This window comes from Alexandromys fortis, unplaced genomic scaffold (assembly GCF_014885135.2).
Source record: "Alexandromys fortis isolate MF-2015 unplaced genomic scaffold, M_Fortis_MF-2015_v1.1 scaffold_33, whole genome shotgun sequence".
NCBI lineage: Eukaryota > Metazoa > Chordata > Mammalia > Rodentia > Cricetidae > Alexandromys > Alexandromys fortis.
In genome coordinates this window covers 4,493,861-4,518,884 of record NW_026067917.1, presented here as the reverse complement: position 1 = coordinate 4,518,884, position 25,024 = coordinate 4,493,861, and the positions used below count along the sequence as shown (strand labels likewise).

The window sequence follows — 25,024 nt, the reverse complement described above, 5'->3', positions numbered from 1 at the left end:
GAAAAAAAAAAAACAAGAGTTGAAAAGTGAGTAAGTGTGAGAATTGGCTAACTAAATTCGTCTTGTTGAGAGCCTTCTCCATTTATTTGCAGTAGGAGGCTTAGTGGAAGCTCCCTCCTCCAGCTCAGGGGCCTGCCTGGGGAGGGTGAAGGACAGCTAGGTATCTCTCTAGAGGCCTTTCCTGCCAGAGACATGAAAAGGGGGACTTAGGGAAAGGAAACTGTCCCTGGGGCTTCAAACTTCATGAAATGATTTTTTTTGTTGTTGTTGTTGTGGGTTTTTTTTTTTTTTTTTTGGTTTTTCGAGACAGGGTTTCTCTGTGGTTTTGGNAGGGAAGGAAAGATGAACTGGAAAACAAGCAGCTAGAAAGACTTCTATGCCAACTAAAGGCTCTGGGTTTTCTCCGGAAGTACTGGCCTTCCCTACAAGAGGCTAGACACTCCTCATCATTTCCCCAGGAGGGAAGGAAGCCATACAGACTCAGCGGCCCGGCCCGCTTTAACAGACACTAACAGACACTGCTCTGAGGGAAATCTTTACAAGACATTACAAAGCCTTAGAAACACATTAACTGATAAACTGTACTGTAGCTGATTGGGTTCCAGGAAGCTGGGGGTTGCATGGAATAGGAGATTTCTTTTTGTTGTTGTTTTTTGTTTTTCGAGACAGGGTTTCTCTGTGGTTTTGGAGCCTGTCCTGGAACTAGCTCTTGTAGACCAGGCTGGTCTCTAACTCACAGAGATCCTCCTGCCTCTGCCTCCCAAGTGCTGGGATTAAAGGTGTGCGCCACCACTGCCCGGCATGAAATGATTCTTAATTGCCCAATTAATGTGGCCCAATAGGTCCTTCAACTGGCCTCCTTTGCCCTATGCCCTTGGACTAGGCCTTTTACCTGTCCAGTCCTGCCTTTTCATCTGTATATGACCGAGATTGGATTAAATCTATAGGTTTGCAAATGATTTAAGCTTGACCCATGTGAAATAGCCTAGAAAAAAAAAAAGCCATTTCAGTCTTCTGTCAGTGGAATTAAGAGGCCAAGAGCAATGGACTTGCAGAGTGCTGTGGAGGCCCCTCTCTCCCAGCCACTATCCGGGTGTCAGGGGCAGAAAAGTTGTACTCAGCCGAGGCACAGGAGAGCAAATTTTCTCCCGGGTTCATGCAGAGCCCTGGAGACAGGGTTCCTAACAAGTTTCAGGTCAGCCAGCCTCAGGTGGCTGTGAAGCACGGGTCGCCTTTCCCTCCTGTAGTCCCTGTCCTAGGTAAGCGGGCTTCGTGACCTCAGACAGCAGAGAAGCAGACTGTGGGTTCTGTGCAGTGCCACCTGCATTGGACTCTGTCTGCCTCCTGATTGGTGTCCCTGCCTGTCCCCTCACCTCCAGCCCCCACCTACAGCCACATGAATGCCATAATGTCTTCCTTTGGGTCAGGTCTCCTCCTGGCAGTCTCCAAGACTCAGCTCCTGATTTTCCTCGTGGGGATTTAAGGTTCTTGTCAAATTCTTCTTTCATTCCGGTAACACGCAGCCCAATTCCACTGTCATCCTTCCACGGTTCTCCTCCTCTAAACTCGGGGCCACACTCTTCTCCCACCCATTTTTCCCCTTACTACATGAACACACACCCACATGCACACACGCACGCACACAAACACACGTGCACTCACACACTCACACACACACACACACACAGAGGTTTGACTGTATGCTTGGCTGTTGTATAATGACCACATCTATTTGTGGGGCACAGTGAGCTATTTGAGCATTAGTACATGGTGTATTAAGGTAATCTTCGTGGCAGGTCACTGCAAAGCCAGCCTTCCCGACTAGCTATTTTCAAGAATGTAATTATTTGGAATCAGCTATAATGACTGTGCCATTTGATTAGAAGGATTTTTTTTTTTTTTTTACTGGTTTTGTCCCCAACAGCACGTCTTTTCATTTTAAACCACACTCTTTCCTCTTTTCGCTCTGTCATTTCAGGTGACATCAGTTCTTTCAGTCAAAATGTTCCTTATATTTAAAAGTCTCGGTGGCTGGCGGAAATCAGTCTCTAGTATCTTCCTTTCATGTGTTTCGGAAAGGAATCTCTTTCCTGATCCTTTCCTCTCCCTGGTCCATCTGTACCGTGTGTGGATGTGTTCTCTGCAGATGTTCTCATTTTGGGGGACCATTCCTGCCTGAGGGCAGCATCTGTCAAATGCTTCCCTGCCTACTCCAGAGAGCTCAGAGAGTGGGCAGTGAGGTGGCAGGTGGCACTACTCCATTTACCCGACAGCAGACTCTCACATACATGACCTTCATCATGGTATTTGAATCACTTAAGGGCATAAACCATGCCTTCCCCAAAGGTTTCATTGCTAGTTCCTTCTATATATACTTCTGTATATACTACAGGATATATGATATACAGTAGGTATTCAAGAATGTTTAATATAGGGGGCTGGAGAGGTGGCTTAGTGGTTAAGCGCACTGCCTGCTCTTCCAAAGGTCCTGAGTTCAATTCCCAGCAACCACATGGTGGCCACAACCATTTGTAATGAGATTTGGTGCCCTCCTCTGGCCTGCAGGCATACATTCAGACAGAATACTAAGAATACTGTATACATAATAAATAAATAAAATCTTTTTAAAAAAAGAATGTTTAATATATGAGTAAAAGGCGTCTCAGCAGGTAAAGATGCCTGCCAGCGAGCCTCACACATGTGTTGTGGTATGTGCATGTGTGTGTGTGTGTTTATACACTCACTTAAATGTATTGTGCACAGGTATTTTACTTTTAAAGACATAATCAATTAAAGCCTTTTCCACCAATAAAAGTCCTAAAGATAAACTTGGATGGATGATGTCAAAATACCACACTTGGAATCCAATGTGCAGGACAATTGCCCACACAACAGCAAGTCAACGGCATACATGGTGTGGTGATTTGAAGAGGAATGTCCCCCTTAGGCTCATAGATTTGAAAGTTTGATCACCAGGGACTGACACTTTTAGGAGGTGTGGCCCTGTTGGAGGAAGTGCTCAAACCAGGTGTAGTTTCTCTCTCTCTCTCTCTCTCTCTCTCTCTCTCTCTCTCTCTCTCTCTCTCTCTCTCTCTCTCTCTCCCTGCTGCTGCCTGCCGATCTGGATGTAGAACTCTCAGCTACCTAAGACACATGACGTCATCAGCATGTGACCACCAAGGATTTGCGGAACTTGACTATTTTCTTTGATCTGTCCTTTTTTTTCCCTCTCAGCTCCAAGGATAGAACCTAGGGTTCCCACAGTTCAAGGCCCATGCTTCACCTCCCCAGCCCTCTTCCCAAGGGACCAGAGAGCCGAAACCCCCCAAGGAGCATCGGAACAGCTCCTGGCTTCCTCCATGCAGTCTCTCGCTCAGAGCTGTAGAAAGCTAACACTAAGCCCTGCACTGTTTCATATCCTGCTGCCCACTGCACATTTCATGGCTCGTTACGGATTAAATTTTCAAGCCTCTGGGATTCCTCTTGATGGGTTCCATAACTAGTGAGATTATTGGTTGACAGGGTTGTCCGGTTGCTGTTTTCCCGCTCTGACATCAGCTTGCTACTTTCGCACCTTCAACTTCCATTTCCTTGCAAACTTTTCCCGCCTCAAGTTAATGGTGAGAAACCAGATAAGTGTTTTCTCGGTATCTTCTGGAGCCCTGGTTGTGTGGCTTAGTGTACTCCATGGTCAGGCCTCACTGGAGCACAGCGGACGGGATGGGTGTCCTGATGCACGCATTTGTTCTAAGTGCTCCTCGGAAGAAAATGTGACATTTCTGTCACACCTCATGTCTTCATCCCACAAACATCTGGACCTTTGTTCCATGCCAGGCCCATTGCAGGGGTGAGAAACGTTGGGTGTAAAGAGGCCTCACTATGGCTGACTTCGTCTCCTCTTCTGCATCTTGTCTTCTTTCCACTGAAGGAGATGGTGACATGCCCTGCAACTGTTGCATGGGCTCTACAGGATTGTGGAGTTAACTGCAAGCTCCCCACCCCCACCAGTTGATCAATTACAGAGACTATCAAGGAGAATACCAAGGGCTTAAAGGCCAGAGTAGGAATTTCTTTATCCACCCCCTGCCCTTGGTAAACAGCAGGCTTAGTTGCCTTCTGCTGACTCACCCACAGATCTGAGCACTGTGGGCCAGCCTGGCCTCCTGTGGACTAGCCTGGCCTCCTGTGGGCTGGGGACATACATACTCCTGATTAGAACAATTGCAGTGACTCCAGGAACCCCTTCAGATTGGGCTTAGTCATTCTCATATCACTGAACTATGGTTTTGCTTAGAGTTTAGAGGGAATCAGGATGCCAGGCTTGAGGGGAGAGGAGGCAAAAGAAAGACACTGGGGAGTGGGAATTCAAACTGCTTCTGTTCCTTTGCCAGGGTGACAGAGGAAAAGGCCAATGACATCGGCGACCAGGTGTCAGTATAAAGTGGCTGGTGTGGATAATGGCTCCTGTGAGGCCTGTTTGGATGAGAATCATTGAGTTCACAAAAGGAAGCAGCTGGTAAGTTCTGGAAACCCTTTTTTATAGAAGCCCTGAATGTGAATAATGCACTAAATGGGTGTATTGCACGTATTTAAATATTTATGTACAAACGGCCCATTTCTTAGCCTGCTGTGCCACAGCCCCACAGCTTGACACAATTGTTTTTAAACTCCCGTTGTTTAGATGTGAGAAGGGATTGTACAAATGATGATGGAATCGTGTTAGACAAACAAAGAAAAACACTGAGCAGCCCATTCCAAACAATCCACTTCTTCCCAGGAAACCAGAGGAAGGAATTTGGAAAGCAGTGTTGTGGGGGAATTAAAATGGAGGGGTGTGGACCTGACTCCCGAATTCACAGTCTCACCCTGACTCACAAGCTTTGTAACCTTGGGCAAGTTGTGTCCTCTCTTTGAACTTCAGACTCCTCACCTGTGAAGCGGGGATAATAATGGTCCCCACCTCGCTGAGCTATGAGAGTTGCAAGAATTAATTGTCTTGGGTGCCTGACCCTTACGAACCCTCCATAAATGCTGGCTTTAAAAGGGAGTTACTGTACCATGAAGAAGTGGAAGAAATCATTATCAGAGTATTGCAGAGTAAGATTTGGGGAGGGCAGGAGGCCCTGTTTTACGAAATGTCCCAGCTATGAATACAATGCTTAAAATTTGAATAAGTGAATTTGGAACACCTACAGGCATGGATTAGATTGTTCTAGGAAATGAACTAAAATGTCCATTTGAAAGGAGGGAAGCAGAAGCAGTTGTTTGCAGGGGGCAAAGGTAGAACTAACTCCCAGACTTCTAGCCTAGAAATCATTACTACTCCTTTCCTGCTGGGGCAGAGTCATAGGTTCCACTTTCTTCCCTAGAAGCAGATGATCTGGGGATGTCCTGCCCCGTGGCTGTGTCTTCCTGGGGACAGCATCCCAGTTCCTATGCACAGAATATGAAATAAAGATTCAGGAGGAGGCAGGTGGGCTCACAGTGAAATGACTGCCTACGGTCATTGCTTTCTCCCATCTTCTTCTGGGCCATGAGTTCCATACCCCATACACAGTGGAGTCTAGGGGCTAGTTCTGGAGTCTAACCGCTACCCAGAGCTATCCACTCACTGTGGATCTGTAACAGACCCTGCCTGTGCCTCCTCTGAGCCTTCTTGTGCAGCCGTGGGTAGGTTGCATTGGCCTTCTGTGTGCACTTCCGTCTTCCGCTCCTCCTTTCTCCAAACCTTTGCACCAAGGAAGGCAAGGGAAGGGCAAAGAATAACCATTCTCTACCTCACCGCAGCCCTAAGTCAGTGCTCTGACAGGACATGATGAACAAATGCTACCTTTGTGGGGAGACCTACAGATTTGCCAAAGAAAGGAATGCAGTTCTGGGACCTCCTGGCTTCAGGTTGGTGTAAATCACTCAACAGTGATAAAGTTATGAAGTTCGGTGATTTCCATTCTGTATCACAGCTAATTAGCCTAAGGAAATGGTGACAGGGGCTGCATTCCCAAACTTTTCGGGAGGTAATCCTGCATGACTGGCTCCTGACAGTCTCGCACGTAGTCTCTTTCCAAGACGCTGCCTGTGCGAAGCTAGCGTTACTGAGGTCTTCTTGCCTCCTCGACATGGTTTTAAGTGCTGGGGGAAAACATTAATTCGCTCTCAGAGTTAAATAATAATAATAATAATTATTGGTGGTGTTACTATTTTTATTATTATGCCATCTTTACAAGGGGGAAACTGAGGCACAGCAACTTGTCCAAAGTTATGCCCTCATGCTGAGAAACGGCTGAGGTAATGGAATCCTGTTTAACTCGCTCTCTAAGCTGGAAAGAGGTCATCTCACCCCGACTGCGTGTGTCCTAAGGAACAATGCAGCTTTCCTTTAGGGCAGGCTTTGGATATGGTGTCTTTTTACTGAGGGCAGGTGAAGGATTTTAAGTCTCCTCCTCTTGCCTGCAAAAGTGGATCTCAGAAGCTCAACTCTAACCAGGAGAGATCTGAGCTACTTCTGATATGCCAAGCAGCCTCCAATAAATCATTGATGCCATGCCCAGCATGGTTTAGTCCGGAAAACCTGACTGAGGTGGTGGAAGAATGAAGAAAGGACAGACACACAGACAAGAAAGCTGGGATTGGGTGGGGTGTGCTCACGGTGATGGAGGGTACTTGTGTTTATTATGCAGAGCAGGAGAAGCGAGGGTGGGAGGGATTGGCCGGCTTTGGCGGGAGATCTCTCTTAACAAGCTAAATAGGTTCCCATCACCTCATCTGCAACTCCGTTGTTTTGTGGTCCTGGGAGGAGGGATCTGCACTTGCCAGTTTCTGCAGTCGGTGGTCAGTGGTCACCTGTAGTTGCAACAGAGGAGTTCTTTGTCTGGGGGATTGGTCCTTAATAATCCACGTTCAGTTCAGGACTTCGTCTGCTCTTTATACGTTCACATAAGGACACCAACACTCCCCACGCTTTCAGGGATATCGAAACAATCTGGGCCAATGAATATAGAAGACAATTGTTTCTTGCATTTGCCCATATCGTGTGATAATGGGATAATTTAATTATCTGGTGCAGATTAGATACTGTTCATGGCAATTATGCTTCCGGTCTTACAGGATGCGGTGATTATCTTTATATACACTTTAGATGAGCCCTTCCAGACATGAAATGGGTCTGGAGTGGGAACTAGACAGAAATGGATGTTGGGAATGAACAGTAGCGCCTATGGGTCTGTAGCCAGGAGGTAGCTGGTGCTGAGTCAGCAATATTACGCTGGCGTGGGCTCGCCCGCCTGCTCTGAGAGGAGGGGGTATTTCCCCAGCAGTTTCTCACCTTACCTACACACCAAATGTTCTCATTTCACACAGCTGTGGATGGCTTTCAGCAGACTGTCAGGGAATGTTACCAACTGGCTTTGCAGAAAGAAATAAGGATGCTGAGTCGCTGGTTTCCCCGACACCCACCGCCAAGCGCTGCACTCTAAAGCTAAAACAAAGCAAAATAAAACAAAAGTGCTAGTTTTTAATCCACTGCTTGGATGTTTTTCTTTTTCTTTTAGATTTATTTGTGTGTTTTTACATTGCTACCAAAGCTTCCTCTCCTTCCCCTCTTCCCAATCTTCCCCACATCCCCTTCTCCTCCACTGTTTCTCTTCAGATACAGGTGAGCATCCCATGGATATCAGCCAACCGTGGCATACAAAGCTACAGCAAGACCAGGCACCTCCTCCTCCACCAAGGTTGGATGAGCCATGGATTTTTTTTTTCTTAGAGCATGTGTGTATTCAAGTGCAGGGCTGTGTAGAAGCCAGAGGACAAGGAAGGCCATTTACCTCCTTTTGAAACAAGATCTCTCATTGGCCTGAACCTCACTGAGCAGGAAGCTAGGATGCCCAGCTAGTGAGTTCCAGGGATCCTTCTGCCTCTGCCTGCTCAGCACTAGAATTATAAGCTTGTGCTGCTATGCCTGGCAATTTTTATATGGGGAACATATTGCTGTGCGTGGATGCAGGTCTATCTGCAGGAAGAAATGCCCAGAATTAGGGTTTGGCGTCAAGGGTAAATGAACCTGAAGTTTGAAGACTGTTGTGAATGTTCTTGAATAGCCAGCATCCCATCAGCAGCCCGTGTAAAAGTCTAACTTTTGTGGTTCCTCAGAAGAGAGCTTTGACAAGCACGTTGACCTATCAGATTGACCCGAATCTAGAAAAATCAAAATGTAATTTTAATTTTCCTTTCTCCTGTTTGGAAATGCACTCAGCTTTTCTTATGATGTTTAAGGACTGTTTTATTTATGCTCTATAAAATATTTATGTCCTTTGACAGTTTTTATTTTCGCTGCTCATTGGTTTCCTATGGACTGCTCGTAGTTGCTTCCATACTAGCAAAATTATCTGAGTTTTTGTCTGTGTTTTGAGTTGAACATATGTTCCCCACGCTGTTATCTGGGTCTTGACTTTGCTTATGGCATATGTATTTTGTAAATGGAACGTTTTAAAAAGCATGACTGAATTGCTGGAACTTTAGTTTTCTCTCTGCTGTGTTTTGAATCATAGCTGGGAGAACCTTTCCCCACTCTGCGCTCGCCACTCTCAGTTTCTTACGCTGCTTAGAAATGATGAAAACATTTCCGACGTGCACTAGTTAGAGGAAGTCATAGAGCACATGCCGGGCGTCCACCATCCAGTGTTAGTAATTTGAAATATTGCTCATTCTGATCTGTTGGCCCACTCATATTGAGAATATTAATACATGAATTCCAGACGTTGTATGAGTTACTTCCTAAGTGTATCAATTGATGTTAATAACATAGAAGGATGTTTTTAAAAGAACATACTTCATAACATTATTATGGTAAGAATTCCCAAGATCATCTGATGCCGCTTTGTATTTACATTTCCCTCTGGAATTTCATAGCTTCGGATTTTATTTTTTTCTATCCATTCTGTTGTCCCAACTTAACTTTTTTTTTTTTTTTAAAAGATTTATTTATTTAGTATACAGTGTTTCTATCTGCACGCATGCTTGCAGGCCAGAAGAGGGCATCAGATCTCATTAGAGATAGTTGTAAACCACCAAGTGGTTGCTGGGAATTGAACACAGGACTTCTGGAAGAACAGCCAGTGCTCTTAACCTTTGAGCCATCTCTCCAGCCCCACAACTTAACTAGTATATTGGAGTTTATTTCTGGACTTTCTATTCTATCCCGTGTGTCTCTCTACTTACAGTATGGCACTATTTGAATTATTGAAATGTTAGGGCATTTTTGATGGTTATTAGGACGACTACCTAAATGACGTGGTAAGGCACTATTCAATCCATGCTGTATAAAGGTAGTGGAAAATATGATTCACCAACTGCTTCCTCAGGCTGGTCATGTTGAAAGTGACAGCATAGGAGTGGGAGCTGGCATCTGTGGAAGTGTGCTCCCAAGGGAAAGGACCAGCAAAAGCAGATGCTACTGAACAGCTTCTTAAATTGTAGGTCGCCATAGCATGTGGGGTCCTGACAACTTTGGCAAGAGTGAATGAAGGATTTTGAGCGTGTAAGAACCCAAGATTAATTAATTCATAATGCATAATTCATCCGAGGTATTTCTGCAGTGCTCATCTCTGTTGCACCATGCAGCTTCACTGCAATCTTGGTTCTGCACATGCAGCGTGCGTTCTTTGCACCGTGCATACCTACACCCTGCATGCCATTGAGTACTGCCTTTTGGAACAGTCAGCTCGGATTAAGACAATGTTATGCTGTGAACTGCGGTGTTTTTACTGTCAGCGCAGTTTTCCGCTCTTATTAAAGGTGTTTTAGTTATGAAAACAAGGAATTTTAATATTTCCCTGCCATCGTTTCTCAGCACATAAGTATCGATTTAGTGTATCTTTGAGTTCTATTGGGTTATGATGTTTGATTTTAAGACTTGCAAATTGTGTTACTGACATGAGCTCCATAAGACTATTGTGAAATGCATTTTGGTTTGGAATGAGGATGGAATTTCCAACAATTTCCAAAATGGCCACAAACATTGCTTCTGCATTTTGTACAGCACATTAATGCAAAGTGGCAATCTCAGTCTTGACTAATAGAAAATCAATACCAGTCAACGAGAAATGGTGTAGACGATCCTCACGTCCCGCAGAATCAAATATTCAGCCAACATTTAATCCTTTTAGAAGTTTCTTTTGATATTTATTTTGGGTGGGGAGGCACTCACATGACGTGATTGTCAGCATCCAGGCACACCTGGTCCCACCCCTTGGGGACCTGGCAGGGTGTGTGTAACCCCTTTAAAAGGTGGAACTCTTCCTACTTTTTCCTCTTCTTCCTTTTGCTCTTTCTCTCTCTCTCTTTCTCTTCCCTCGAGGCAGCTCTGCGTTCCTTTTCTCTCTCCCCTCTCCTTTCCCTTCCCTTAATAAAACTCCCCATGTTGTAAGCTTGGTCTGCACCCTCTGTGGCTTGGACCCATCATCCAAGGTCCCATCTCACGTTGCATCACAACAGTGACACTTATCCAGGGGTCAGAAAATAACTTTCTTCTTCTACCATTTATGCTCTGGGGATTGGACTCAGATCGTCTGTCTTGGCAGTGGGCATCTTTCGCCAGAAGGCTATCTCACCAGCCCAAAATTTAATTGTTCATTAAAAATAACCAAGTTTATCCATCTCATTAGTATACAAATGTACTTTCCTCTTAAATGGCAAAATCATCTGTATGTCAAAGAGTTGCTTTAATATAAAATTTGTTTTGACTTATTGTGAGTTGGTTAGATTTATACACCTCTTTTACATACCTGGGAATGCCCAAGAGTTTCTCAGACAGAGGAGATCATGAGTAGGAGAAGTTTCTCGGCTCTAGAGAATAAGAAAGGAAACAGTGATAACATAAAGGTTTGGAACTTGGAGTAGGTAGAGGGTGATGAGGAATCAACTAGAGAAAAAAGGCATGGCCTTGGAGCTTGAAAACTTGCTTCTCTCTGGGTTCTGGCTTACCCTGGTTCTCCTTCTGCTGAACCAGAAAAGCTGACACTAGAGAAAGCTGAAATATTTTCTAGAGACCAGCGTGTGCCGCAGAGCAGGGCCCTGATCAGGTGTGTCAAGAAGGCTCTCTCACTGTGTTGCTGCTTTGAGAAGTTTACAGTCTCAGCATCCAGTGATACGGAACCCCAGGACTGCCTACCCACCAGTGGCTCTGAAGATCTGAGAGTGAGCTGGGGGAAGGTGTGTCCTTCTCAGCCTTGTTTCCAAAAGACAGGACCAGGATAGTGTTTTCTATTTCCGTCCATTTGTATGCAAAATTCAAGAAGTCATTCTTTTTTACTGCTGAGTAGTACTCTAATATGTATATATTCCATACTTTCTTCATCCATTCTTCCATTGAAGGGCATCTAGGTTGTTTCCAGGTTCTGGCTATTACAAACAATGCTGCTATGAACATAGTTGAGCATATACTTTTGTTGTATGGTCAGCTGGCCCGGGTCTGAAAAATCATGGGATAAAACCGGACTCGCTGAATATAGCGGACAATGAGGACTACTGAGAATTCAAGAACAATGGCAATAGGTTTTTGATCCTACTGCACATACTGGCTTTGTGGGAGCCTAGGCAGTTTGGATGCTTACCTTACTAGACCTGGATGGAGGTGGGTGGTCCTTGGACTTCCCACAGGGCAGGGAACCCTGATTGCTCTTTGGGCTGACGAGGGAGGGGGACTTGATCGGGGGAGGAGGAGGGAAATGGGAGGCGGTAACGGGGAGGATGCAGAAATCTTAAATAAATAAATAAATAAATAAATAAATAAATAAATAAATAAATAAGAAAAAAAAAAGACAAGACCAAAGTTCTCCAGTTACACGTCTTCCTGGAGAAGGTCCGGACTGGTGATGTGAGGCTGAGTGAGTGTAGAAACGACATTGACAGAGTCAAGCATGATCTTTTGTTGACATGCTCCTGTCTGCTGAACTCTGCCTGCACCTTCAACAGAGCAGTGTTCAGGGAGGAATAAGTAGACAATATGTGGTAAATAGGCCTAGATTCTAGAGTGGGCAGAGAAGCTGAGCCAGATTCCTGTACGATGACATCGTTCCCCTGTCAGCATCCTTAATAACTTTAGCACAACCTGTGACCTCCCCAGCTCCAATTCCTCACACCGTGGCGATGACCGCATCATGCTTACCTCACAGCCATGTGTGGAGAGATCATTAGTGGCAGACGGGAATGTTCTCTGGGGATGAATCATAGCGTGTTGTGAATGTGCTAATTTGAGGCTTCAAGGCCTTTGGGTTGGGATCATCTCCTGTTGCTCGAGCCCAAATACTAAAGGGTAGATGGAAACTGCTCTAGTTTAGAGTCAAGGGAATGGGCCAATTTCCTGACCATTGGTGTAGAATATGGATGAGATCTGAATGTGTATTTTAAGCTCAACTTTTTTGTTTGTTTTATTTTGTTAAGCGTCCTTGAATGAGAACAGCAGGGAAGAGAAGAGGAGGAGGAAGACTTGATTAAGAAAGGTGAGTTCAAGTACACAAAGAAGGTGAAGTAAAGCAGTTCACTTGGGCAAATGAGTCTCTTGGGAACATTGTTCTGATGGAGTATGGGGGAGGCTTTGGGTGTGGAAGGTGAGATGCCGTAGGAAGAGTGAGAAAACATGTTATTCAGCTTCTTGTGGCAAAACACCGGGGCAGAGGGCAGAGATCAACTTATAAGAGAAGGATTTATTTTGCTTGGTGATTTCGGAGGCTCTGGTCCATGTAGAGTGGTTATGTTGCTTCTGCACCAGGATAAGGCACAACATCATGGTGAGTCGCAGAGTTGCTTACCTCCTCATGGCCAAAAATCAGAGATCAGAGATGCAAAAAAGGATGGGCCAGGGACAAGACAGGGTCCCCAAAGACAGCCCTCAAGGACGCACTCTCCTCAAGCTTCCAAAATCTCCCAACTGTCCATCAAGGTGTGAGTTCATCAATAGACCAATCCAGTGGTGGGGACAGAACCCTCATGATCAGTCACATCCTCAAAGTTAGAACATTGAACATTGTTATATTGGGGACCATAAGCCATTGGTGGACTCTTATGATTCAAACAATAACAGACACTTTGGAAGAAGGTTCTTAATTTAAGAGAGAAACCCAATGTCAAGAGAAAAAATCCAGTGTTAGTTTATAAAATAGAATGTCTTAGGAAGGAAACTGTAGAGCATAAGACAACTCAATTAATAGATGTTTTAGTAGTTCATGGATTGGTTACATTCAGGTAGACTTGTTTCCATGTAGATATGTATAAGCACATATACATATCTATACATGTGTGATGCAATGAGAAGGAGCACCTCTGCATATATGTGGCTTGATGAGCTTCATTGCTATGTTAATAGCTGTCCATGCTCATTTTCCTAATGTCTTTTGTCTGATGTTGCTCACCTCATTCTGCTTATTCCATGGTACACTTCAAGATGGCAGGTTAGGAATCACTAAATTTTGTTGAGGTTGTAATATCTGAATGAGGTTATAAAATACTCAACTACACTTACTTCCGATAAGAACCCAGTGGTGTTTTCGGTTTCTTATTGATTGATTTGCTACATTAGCTAGGTGTTGATTCCTCACAGATTGAGAGAGCATAGTTCTTCCCCGTCACCGGTAACGAGACTTCAGGCACTACTGCGTTTCCTGTGATCGCTCTGCTACAGCAAAGGGCAGTGGTGTCCAGAGTGGGTCTCTTCCTGCTGTCTAGAGACTGGATTCAAGATTCATCTGGAGTTCTGGCAGGAGCCAAACTACACAATTGACTGCTGTTATTTCAGAAAGTTAACAAGGAGCCATTCACAACGGCCCAGGAAGCCCTCAGCAGATGGTACTGGACTGTAGAGTTAGCTGCAGAGAAGAGCCATATCCATCATAACTCAGGCCTAGAGAATAAGGGCAAATGGTTATTAGCCTCTAAGAAGTGCTAGGTATGGCATGCCCCGTGGTAGGCAGTGACAGACATAGTGGCACAAGGGAAGTAGTCATGGGGATCTATTCCCAGCCAGGCTTTCCAACCGCCTTGCAATCTGTGAGCCGGTGCTGTTGGCCAAGCGAGCCAGACCTGAGCCATTTGGAAAGGAACTCTGAATGGCGTATGCTTGCCTTCCCAGCACAAATGGGATGGAGGGAGATGGAGGGTGGTGGTCTTGAGGAAAGAGTAAATGAAGTCATTTCCTCTTCACCAGATGGAGCCAGCTGAGGAAGATCACATTGCTACAGCGTGTTTAAGGGAAGGGAATGTGTGCACTGAACCATAGAAGGCGTTAGTTGCTGAAACTAGAGTTCTCATGGCCTTCAAATGGGAAACTGATTGAGTGAAAGCTTACTTGCAATGGAAATGAAAATTCTGTTTGTAGAAAAGAAAAGATATTTTTAATTGGCAATGCCTTGCCTGTTATGTCTGTAAATCTTGTAGAGAGCTTAAAATCCATTTCCAAGCAAGGACTGGAACTTGTTCTGCCTAGTTCTGAAAAAGGATAGTAGTACAGGTTTTTGTTTGTTTGTTTGGTTTTGGTTTTTTGGTGTGTGTGTGTGTGTGTGTGTGTGTGTGTGTGTGTTATGTGTGTGTGTATTCATATGCTTAAGTACATGCATGTTGGCATTTATGCATGTGCTCAAATGTCTTCCTCAGTCATTCTCCATCATAGTTTTTTGAGGCAGCTTCTCTTATTGAACCTGGAGCTCACTGATTGCTCTAGGCTGGTTGTCTAGCAACCTTCACCAGTCCTTGTCTCAGATTTTTTTCTGAGAACCATGGCTAGAGATGCACTCCACTGTTCCCAGCTTTTACCTGAGTGCTGAGGATCAGAACTCAGGTCCTCATGCTTATCCAGCAAGGAATTTACCCACTAAGTCATCTCCAAAGCCTCCAAGGAGGTCAACCTTGTATCTTACAAACAAGCTTCATGATTTTCTTAGTTAGAAACCATCCTGCAGGCTAGAGCAGATATGAAGGTTTTGTGAATGAGAAATATTTGAACTGGACCTTCCAAGCAGGATGGACTGTGTGATATACATTTAAAGTAATAAAATGATATGTAAGAACACTTACGGCTTTGTGAATCAAAGGCTGCAAGAGCTCCTGCGTGTTTGGTGTGTGCCAAGACTTTCCTTGGGGAGATACAATACGCACGTCTACTGCCCACGACAGACCCAAGTACAGATACTATCAAATTCCAGTTTGGTGAACCAATGAGTTTTATTGCGATACTTACAAGAATTTGGTGAGGGATTACTTATAGATACAGAAATGACTCAGCTGCATCACCAAAGCCCATCCCAGCATGGGTGACAGCTCATGAAAGCTAGGAATCTGGAGCTCACTATACAGCCTGCAGGCACTCAACAGGTTGGAAAGTGTCCTGTCCAGGTATCTCAGATGGCTTAAGCTCCTTTAAAGTAGTTTCTTCTCCTTTGGGGATGCCTGTTTAGTCTCTGCTTTTTCAGGGCAGCTTGGCTTGTCTGAGAGCAATTCTCAAGCAGTCTTTATTTTTACTTGTAGGGAGGGTGGGATCTAGTGAATCTGATCAGTTTCAGGTATTTCCTGAATGTACGTTGAGTTGTTTACTTCCTTTCTTAAGGAGTTTCCTTGGGAGATGAAATGTTTCAATCCAAGGACGTCTGGAGATTGTTCCATCTGCTGGTTTTCAGAGGTTTTATATCATGATTTCATATATCTCCAGATAATCATAGAATTTGAGAATTGAAAACATACATTGAATTTGAGTCTTTTCAGCTTTTGAAAATCATTACTGATATTGGCCAGTATGATAATCCATCATGGGAGAATAATTCTCTACATTTAGCTTGGTAAGTTGGTGTTGTGACATCATTTTAGCTTTTATTTCCCTTTAATTCTCTAAACTCTATAAAATGCATGTGTGATATTTCTATTTTACTGCTAGGGAAACTGAGTTTCATGGCAATTGAGTGAGAGGGAATAGAGGCAAAAGTCAGAATTTCTGCCCAGGCAGAAATTGGTCTCCAAAGGCCAATTTCTCCCCATTATACCAGGCAGCATCTTCGCTTGACTTTACCTTTGTGGGACTGCGAGCCACATTACCAGCCATTAAATATCGTTTTTCATGTTGCAATTAAAACGCTATTTAATGCACATAATTTTTCAGTTTCCTCTGGGAATACCAAATTATGCACATATATATCTTTATATATGTACATTTCCTTCTGCTCCAAGTGGTAATAGTGACGATTTATAATGCTAGTGACACACTGTAACTTTGCTATATATGCAAGATATAGAAATTTTTTCCTTAGGACTGCTTTTATAAGCTTGTCAGCTTCCAGAGAGTTCTTTGAAGAATCTGTTCTGGGTTTTGTGACTATGCGAAAGTCAGCACAATCTTCTTTTGCCATAGTGTGCAGTTTATCGTTGGTTTTTAAACGCCCTCCTGTTTCGAAATGATCTCTGCAGATTCGTTGGTTGTTTGTACCGTTTATTTTTAGATAGAGAGCTGAGAATAAAATTGAGCTAGTAGGGTCTTCATAAACAATGGGCGGTAACATAATGCCCCAGGGAAAGTGAAAAAAATAGGAAACAGGACAGTATGTAGTACCATTTGGGTTCTCTTCATGGGCAACTATGGGTGCTCTGAACCATGAGATTATTGGTCATTGGTGGGTACTGTAAGCCATGAGATTATTGCTCACTGGTGGGTGCTGTAAACTGTGAGATTTCTGGTGCACTTGTTACATTTTTGTCAGATTGACACAAGACAGGGTCATCTGAAAAAAGGGATCCTCAACTGAAAAAAGAATGCTTCCATTAGATTGGCCTGTAGCCTGTGGGACATTTTCGGGATTAATAATTGATGTGGGAGGCCCCAGCCCACTGTGAGTGGTGCCACCCCTGGACAGGTGGTCCTGGGTGGTATCAACATGCAGGCTGTTGCAACAGCAGCCCATGAGGAACAAGCCAGTAGGCAGTGTTCCTCTGCTTCAGTTTCTGCCTCTAGGTTTCTGTATTGTTTGAGTTCCTGCCTTGACTTCTCTCAGTGATGGACTGTCATTTGGAAGTGGAAGACCTACAAAACTCTTTCCTCCCCACGTTCATGGTATTAGCGCAGCAACAGAAAAGCCAACTAGGACACCTAGAATTCAGTCTCATAAACGGAGTTGTACGTCTGCTTTTTGTTAGCTTGGCTTCAGCCATTGAGTCATCCCATATAAAATACGTGTATACATTTACACACACACACACACACACACATAGAGAGACAAATGTCTCCAAATGAACTTATCACCTCTGATTTCTGCTTTACCACATTCTATCATGTTAGAATATATTCAGGAGAATTAAAGTGAGAAATTCACATGTATGAACACATTACTTTTATGCTCATGTTTATGTCATCTGAGCCAAAGCAAACCGTTCTATACCTTACACATGGAATAATTGAGAACGCTTACTTTCCCCCTTGGCAACACACACAGCTTCACTCAACAAATGGAGAGTAATGGATCTTTAGCCAGCTGTCAGGCATTTCAACTTGGGGTTCTTGTAAGAGAGCTTTGTTTGGTTATTAAAGGAAATATGTTCAGTACAATAAGCATGGATGTGGACCATAAAAGCCATGCGTTCTCTGCCCACCCTGTGTTTCTGTTCAGTTTGCTTCCATGCAGTTCTGCCGACGGTGCTCAGTTACAGCATGCCATGACCTGTTGCCTGCAGCACCCTGTAAGACTGTTAACCACTTCAGTCTTTTCCCTCAAGTTTAAAGACATGCTTGTTTGGGCTGGAGAGATTGCTCAGTGGTTAAGAACATTGACTGCTCTTCCAGAGGTCACAACCATTTACAGTGGAATCCTATAGCCTCTTCTGGGATAAAGGTGTCTATGCAGATGGATCACTCTTATACGTAAAATAAAAAAATACATAAAATAAAAAAGACATGCATCTTCCATGAAGAAAAGAGCTCTTGTATTTGTCTACCTGGGAGCAAAAGAATGTGAGCTGAATTACCTTTCAGTATTATGCCTTAGCCCTTTTAAAAATTTAATTTATTCATTTATTTATTTTTAATATAGGCAGGAGGGTCTCACCAGGTAGTCCTGGCTAGGCTTGAACTCACTTTGTAGACCAGGCTGGCCTGGAACTTAAAGAGACTCACCTGTGTCTGCCTCCAAGTAGTGAGATTAAAAGTGACCACCACACCTGGCTGTTGGCTTTTTTGTTTTTAAAACAAATGATCGAATGACAGCTGCATCTGGTGCTCATCAGATTAGATTTTAGATGTTATCCCATGTCACTGAGTGCGCTCTACTATTGGCAGCTCTCAAGGCGTGTTAATTTATTTGAACATTGGACAGTTTAAACACTGAGAGCGATGACTAACGTGTTCTACTGTGTCTCGCTCACCTCCTAAGAAACAGAGCAAAGGGGAAAACATAGCTGAGGAAGAATGCTGTTCATGGAAGGAAACCCACCTTTTCTGGGCTCCTTTCTAGCCTCTCCTCAGGCGTAGGTTTTTATTCAGTATGTCAAAAGCATTAGTATGTAAATGATTTGGCATGAACTTCTTAAAAATCATTTACAGAAGCGAACTGCTAAGCGCTCTTCCACCCATGTGAAGGAGAGCCTCACATTTAGTCAACACATTTGTGTTAGATTCTGCTATAGATCAGATCACAGAAGTCCTTCAGTAGCCCGTGTGTAAGTCTTGATCCCCAGGCCACTGCTCTTGGGACAGATTGTAAGGTAGGCCATAGCTGGGTACACACCTTTAGTCCCAGCATTCTGGAGGTAGAGGTAGGTGGATCCCTGTGCATTCTGAGGCCACCTGGATCCTCATAGAGAATTCCAGGCCAGCAGAGTTATTGTCTCAAAACAACCAACAAAAAACAGCACAGAGAAAGACGAGGTGGGCAGGACTATTGGAAGGTTTAAAAACCTAAAGGCCATGGCGGGGGGGGGGGGGGTTGGTCTCTAAGGGGATAGTAGGGCCTCAGCCCCTTGTTCTTTCTCTCTTCCTCTTTCTGGCCATGAGGCGAGCAGTTGAGGGGTGCTGTGTCCCTCAACGACATTGTGCTGCCTCTCCACAAACTGCAGACAATGAGCCAGATCATCACAGGATGAAACTTTCATTCAAGTCAAAGTGAACATATTTTTCCTTGGAGTTGGTTACTGGGGTTACTTGCTGTGGTCACAATGCTGACTAATGGAGCTTCCTACCATTGGTCCGTGTCAGTGAAACCTGATAAGTTGGTCTGGATCCATTAAAGGAAACCTCCTTGCTATTATTCACCAGATGAGCTTTTAAGTCTTGTCCATGTGTTTCGTTTTTTACTATCTTCCTCTTCCTGTATCATGAAAGCCTCTGAAATGGCATAAAATCCTATCTTTGACAAAACTGCTGTTGAAAAACTACATCCTGAAAGCATCGTTTAGCATGTTCTTGAAACTCGAATCACCCTTTAAAATTAGGAAGAATCCTAGTTTCATACTTATTGGCCCTGTATTACCTCACAATTAGATTGAAATCGATTTGCGTAATGAAATTCTTTTAACATTAGCACCGGTTTAGGCATTGCCATTGACCTGGTTCCGTGCAACAGATAAGGAATCACATCTTTCAAATCACAGAATGTTCAGTTTATGCATAGAAGTGAGGTGTCACCGGTGAGGTTATTCCTTGTTTGATGAAAATTCTTTTCGTTTGTATTTTTGTTGTTGTTGTTGTTTAGTTCTTCAAGACTGAGTTTCTCCGTGTAGCCCTAGCTGTCCTGGAATTTGCTGTGAAGAGCAGGCTAGTCTCAAACATAGAAATTGCCTGCCTCTGCCTCCCAAGTGCTGGGTGGGATTAAAGGTGTGTGCCATCACTGCCCAGCTCTTTGTATTTTTTAAAGTGGTATATGAGGATCTAGGATATTATGGCAATGCCATATTACAGCTCCGAGACCTTAGGCATGACTGGAATTCTTCATTATTATACCTCCATCAGTATCATATGTTACTCAAGGTGGAAGGCGTGTTGGGACACAGTTTTTCACTTTCCCGCTTGAGGTGCATTAGGAAGAACTTCTGAATCCTCTTAAGAAATGAGTTCACAGACCCCGATGTTGTCCCGCCTGCTCCAGATAATATGATGTTTGCACAAGGATATCTTTGGATCTGATCTTTAGTCTGTGATGATGTGCAGAGGAAGGGGAGGGAGGGAGTCGAGGGTGAATTTGGCGCTTAAGATTCTTGAGGTTAAATAGAAGGTAGTTTATATATTAATAATCACCCTGACGTCATACCACAGCCTGAGTTAGCAGCGCAACTCTGAGCCCACGTTCCTTATTGCCGAAGGGGACACTCCTTCATAGCTCTGGGCTGTCTGATTACTAACTATAGAGCTGGAGTTTTAATCTCGGAGTTTCTGAAGCCATTGTTTTTCTTCCCCTCAAAGAATATTGTCAGCCATATCCTCCGTGGCTCATGCTGCCACTGGTTTATGGGAACTTTAGGGTTTGCTCCTTCTTACTTGCTCTTTTAAACTAAGTGCTCAGAAGAATCTTGCTGTAAGGGTGTGACTTCAAATTCTGAACTCTGCAGATGTGGAGACACTGAAACCCTCCACAAATATGTCTCAGAGAGAGCAAACCGCCCCACATGGTAGGAACTGAAGCCCTGGGAACTGGCTCTGAAGCCCAGGAGGGCTCAGGACCTAGCCTCTGCTCCGCTAGAAGGAGGCCGGTAGACTGTACATCCTCTGGCATGCTTCCAGAATGTAAGAAAACCCTGAGCATCTCTCTTCACCAGCTTGATTTCCCAGCCAGAAGCAACTCGTACCCCTCTCTACCCCACTCTAACTGTGGATAGTGATGTGTTCTTCTGGCAAGCTTCCCCTTTCCAGAGGGGCATTTTCACCTCTTCCATTCCTTTCCAGTGAGATTTCAGCACTCATTTTGAATTTCCACTTTGCCTTCAATCCTTTTTTTTTTTTTTTTTTTTTTTTTTACAAGCGAAGCCAGGCTTATTAAGATTGTCATTAGGGTACCTGCCCGCGGAGTAAGTGGTGCTTGCAGAGAGGTGCGAGCCCGAGTGTTGATGGGCATGTTGGACGTAGAAGGGCTGCTTCCCTTCAATTATCCCTGTTTGTTTATTTCATTAGCAGTTGAAGGTGCTTTGTGCTTGCTGACTCATAGTTCAGGAATTGTGTAAGAAATGCAGTGTTCACTGCCCGGCTTTGGTCTCTTGGGTTTCTGTTCGGAGTCCATCCTTTAACAGCTCCGGACACCCAGCCAGTTCTTCACCGTGCTTGCCTTTGCTTTACTGGCTCTAGGAGCTTCGTCTAGGTCACAGGTAATGATGCTGGTTCTATTCCAAAATGTGTTTAGTGAGTATGTGTTGTGTGCTGAGCATACAATTGAGGGATATTAAAATAAAAAATGTAGATCTTTTACCGCCTCAAAAGATGCTGTGATAGGCTGCTTCCTGAGACCCCCACCAGCTCTGCAGAAGTACCGACTGTGTGATTACGAGGACTGGGGCCTGGGAAGTTGTTCTGCTTCTGAACTACAGGCCCTTTCGTGAATCAAGTCTTTTATTCTGGGCAGGTATGGGCCAGTCTGAGGAGTGGGGGTTCCTTCACTTCAAATCTGGCTACCTGCCATTCTCTGGAATGCCTGAGAGCTGCTTCCTGAATCTCTACAAATATGCCTGGAAGAAGTCTCTCCCCTCTCCTGGCAAAGAGGCCTTTTGCATTCTGGAGCAAAGAAGGGACTCAAAGCACAGGGAAGGCCGGCACCACACGCATGGGGTTTCTGTCCAAGCCTGTCTCTGGAAAATATGGACGAAAGCAGTAAGCTCTCTTGGAGAAAGATATGTTGAGCTTCCGTTGAGTGTTGAGGGTGGTAGACTCACATCCACGGGGCACAGTGGACCTTTTGTTTTCTTGTCAGAATAAAGAACGTTCTCACAGGAAGCCAAGGCATCGACAGCTATATTCTGAAGCAGTAAACAGCAATTTTTCACCATTACGTGGCTCTCAGAACCCTCTGAGCTCCTCCACCCAGGGAAATATCTACACATACAGTTTTGCCAATCACTGTAGGAACCCCCTGGGTTACCCCTCCTCCTACATGGTGAAGTAGCCGTAGTCTGTGCGATGGCCAGGGAGAGAATAGCCTGGGTTCCTGGAGTACATGCTGTGGATTCCACCTCCTCCGTGGAACGAGAGACAAGCATTCCTGTCACCTTGGTTGTGACAGAGACTGAGGGGAGTGTGCCTGCTCAGCAAGGTCTTCACAGACGTATTTTAGTCCTGTGCAGTGTTTCTCAGTGTCTAGAAACTCCACGGCACTCTGTTTAACCACTTTCCTGTTCATTGCCCTAATGCTGCCTGCTTGTAAAAAACAACAGTCATGGAAATGCAAACCTGTACACTGAAGAAGACAGAGCAAGGCTTTGCTTAGGAGACAGTGGATGGTAATACATTATAAAGCCTGGTCAGGAGCTAGATGGCACCTTTATTTCATTCATTCCTCATTTGAGAGGCAAACCTTTTCAGTCTTGGAGACTGTTGCCGGAATAAGGCTGGGCTGCTTCGTTTTGAAGTGGAAATGAAAATACGTTCTGACTGTGTAGACGCAGCGCCATGGAACTCAAACCCTTCGTGTTGCCTTTTGCTAGTAGTCAGATGGTACCACGTGGAAAACTTTGAGGGGCTATTCGGTCAGTGGTGGTATGCCTGTGAGTCTCAGTTTCCCTACAATGGTAATGACCCAGTTTCTGCAGCACTCTTTTTGAGCATGGAGAAGCCAAAACACAAGTCTTGTGCTTAGATTTGTATAGGTATGGGGGGGGGGGTACATAGACATCTACAGGTATGCTTGTGCTTGTGAAAGTCAGAAGTCAAGGTCGCTTCTACCTTACCTATAATAGTGTCTTTTATTGAGCCTGGATGTCACGGATGGGTTAGGGTGACTGGCCATTTAGCTCCAGGGATCCCCTTGTCTCCACCTTCCCATGCTGAAATTATAGACACCCGCTGCTCTGCCTGCCTTTTTACACGGATGCTAGCGATCACACTCATCAAGCATTCACTGACTGAGTCATCTCACCATCTCCATTCAGTAGTTTGAACTCTCTGGTGGATCTGTATTCTGCCTCCCTCTGCCTTCACCGTCACTTGCATCCCTTTTATTCCAGGAGCAGCAAACAAAGCTAGGGCTTTGGGACCAATGTCTCTACAGACACAAAACATTTGTGTTGTGTCTTTTTGAACTTCTTGATTTTCCTGGCTCCAAATCTTTATGGTAAGTGCTTACAAGATGTAGTTTCATCCACAACCTGACTGTCTGTCCGCTCCCCCAGCCAGTATACTGCGTGCTCCAGGCACACTTGATACTACCCTTTTTAGTGTGTGTGTGTGTGTGTGTGTGTGTGTGTGTGTGTGTGCACGTGCGTGCATGGACGTGTATGAGCTGTGTGCATGGATGCTCATGCCTGTGTGTGCATGCAGGAACTAGAGGAGGAAATTAGATGCCCTACTCTTATTATCCTTCACTTCATTCCTTGTTCAGTGAGATCCTAGGAGCCAGACCAACAGCCAGCAAGCCCCATCAATCCTCCTGTCTCCATACACAGTGCTGGGGTTCTAAGCATGCAAGGTGTGTACCTGTACTTTTGTGGTGTACCTGTCTTTTTATATGGGTCTGAACTTAGGCCCTCTTGTTTGTGCAGAAAGTGCACTTATCCACTGAGCCAGCCGGCCAGACCCGGTTTCTGCAATTTCCTCCGCAGGCTCAAGGTGGCTTTTTGGTTTAGCTCTTGTTTCTTTTCCTCATGTAATTCAGCTGCTCAAATATCACTTATTCAGAGAGGTGTGTACAGACTGTCACATTGATACAGACCCCTCCCTTCCTACCAAGTTATCACCCTATTGTTTCACCTTTGTGGCACTTACAACTGGCTCAAATAATGGACCCCTCTGTTTTGTATTGCCTTCTCCCTCCAACATGCTGTTTTCATGAGAGGAAAAGGCATCGGTGGGGAGTCAATAAGAACAATGCATGCGCCATAGTAGGTGTCAACAATGACATGCTGAATGAATGGAAAAGCTGGGAATTTGTTCAGAGCAATAAATGCTTGCAAGAATTAGTCAAAATCCATGTACACGATTAACTAAATAGATCAAATGATGTATGTCCTTTAGCCAACTCTACTCCCATAGCTTTACAAGGCAGCATCACTACTCCCATTTCACAGGCATCAAACTGTGCTATAGAAAGGTTAATGAGCTTGACCCAGGCATCACAAGGGGTGGGTCTAAAAACAGATATTTGAATCAGTGATCTTTACCATCCAATAGAAAGCATTAAATGAACATGGAACTGTAGCTCAGCACGCAGTTTCAGCCTTGTAGGCATGAGGCTGTGGAAACCTCACTTCCAAGCAGTAATTGCTATGGTTGTTTTACAGAGAGGGAAGCTGGAATTGGGAAGCTTCAGCAACATGTCTAAGGTCCCATAACTGCTTATTGATGAAGGAGGATTAAAGTGTAGACAATGTGAGTCTAAAATCCGTGTTCTTAGGAACCTTGCCTGTCTTACAAAAGCAATGTGGTTTGCTGTTACAGCACAAGCTTTCTGAGGTTTGTGGGGAGGGGATGAGAACTCAGCTCCCCATTTTAATGAGTCTCTCTTGGAATATTGGGTTCTATCCTTTGGCTACAGATTCATTGTAACTTTGGGATGGACCACTTTAGATGTGTGAATAGGAAAAGCAGAATTGTATTTCCATATAACCACCTGATTTGATAATGTCTGTTTCTTCAGGAAGACCATAAGAAACGTGGAAACATGACCGCTAGAATTTCAATCTTGGTTACTAAAGTGAACTAGAAAAATGTATTTAATATTTCTGGGTCTATGTGCTGACGTAAACAAAACAAAATCTATAAAGTTTAGCCCTATTATATTCTTAGAAATTCCATAGCAGTGTGCTTTATTTCACTGGCTACACCCTTAGCATCTGGGTCTTGCCTTCGAAAAGGTACTCTGTAGGGAAGGCA

At 44.4% G+C, this 25,024-nt stretch overlaps 1 protein-coding gene across 5 annotated transcripts in view; it reads left to right on the top strand.

Moving 5' to 3' along the window:
* The window catches only part of Lypd6b (LY6/PLAUR domain containing 6B), a 163,981-nt gene that overhangs the window by 128,128 nt on the left and 10,829 nt on the right, over window positions 1-25,024 (top strand). For 3 of the 5 annotated variants that reach the window (XM_050139918.1, XM_050139915.1, XM_050139916.1), the window contains 2 exons: window positions 4,392-4,516; window positions 12,436-12,494. The gene's annotated coding sequence lies outside the window, so the exon portion shown is untranslated. Of the gene's footprint in view, window positions 1-4,391; window positions 4,517-5,787; window positions 5,896-12,435; window positions 12,495-23,930; window positions 24,521-25,024 lie in introns of those variants that run through there. The other 2 variants (XM_050139917.1, XM_050139919.1) reach the window with 2 other exon arrangements.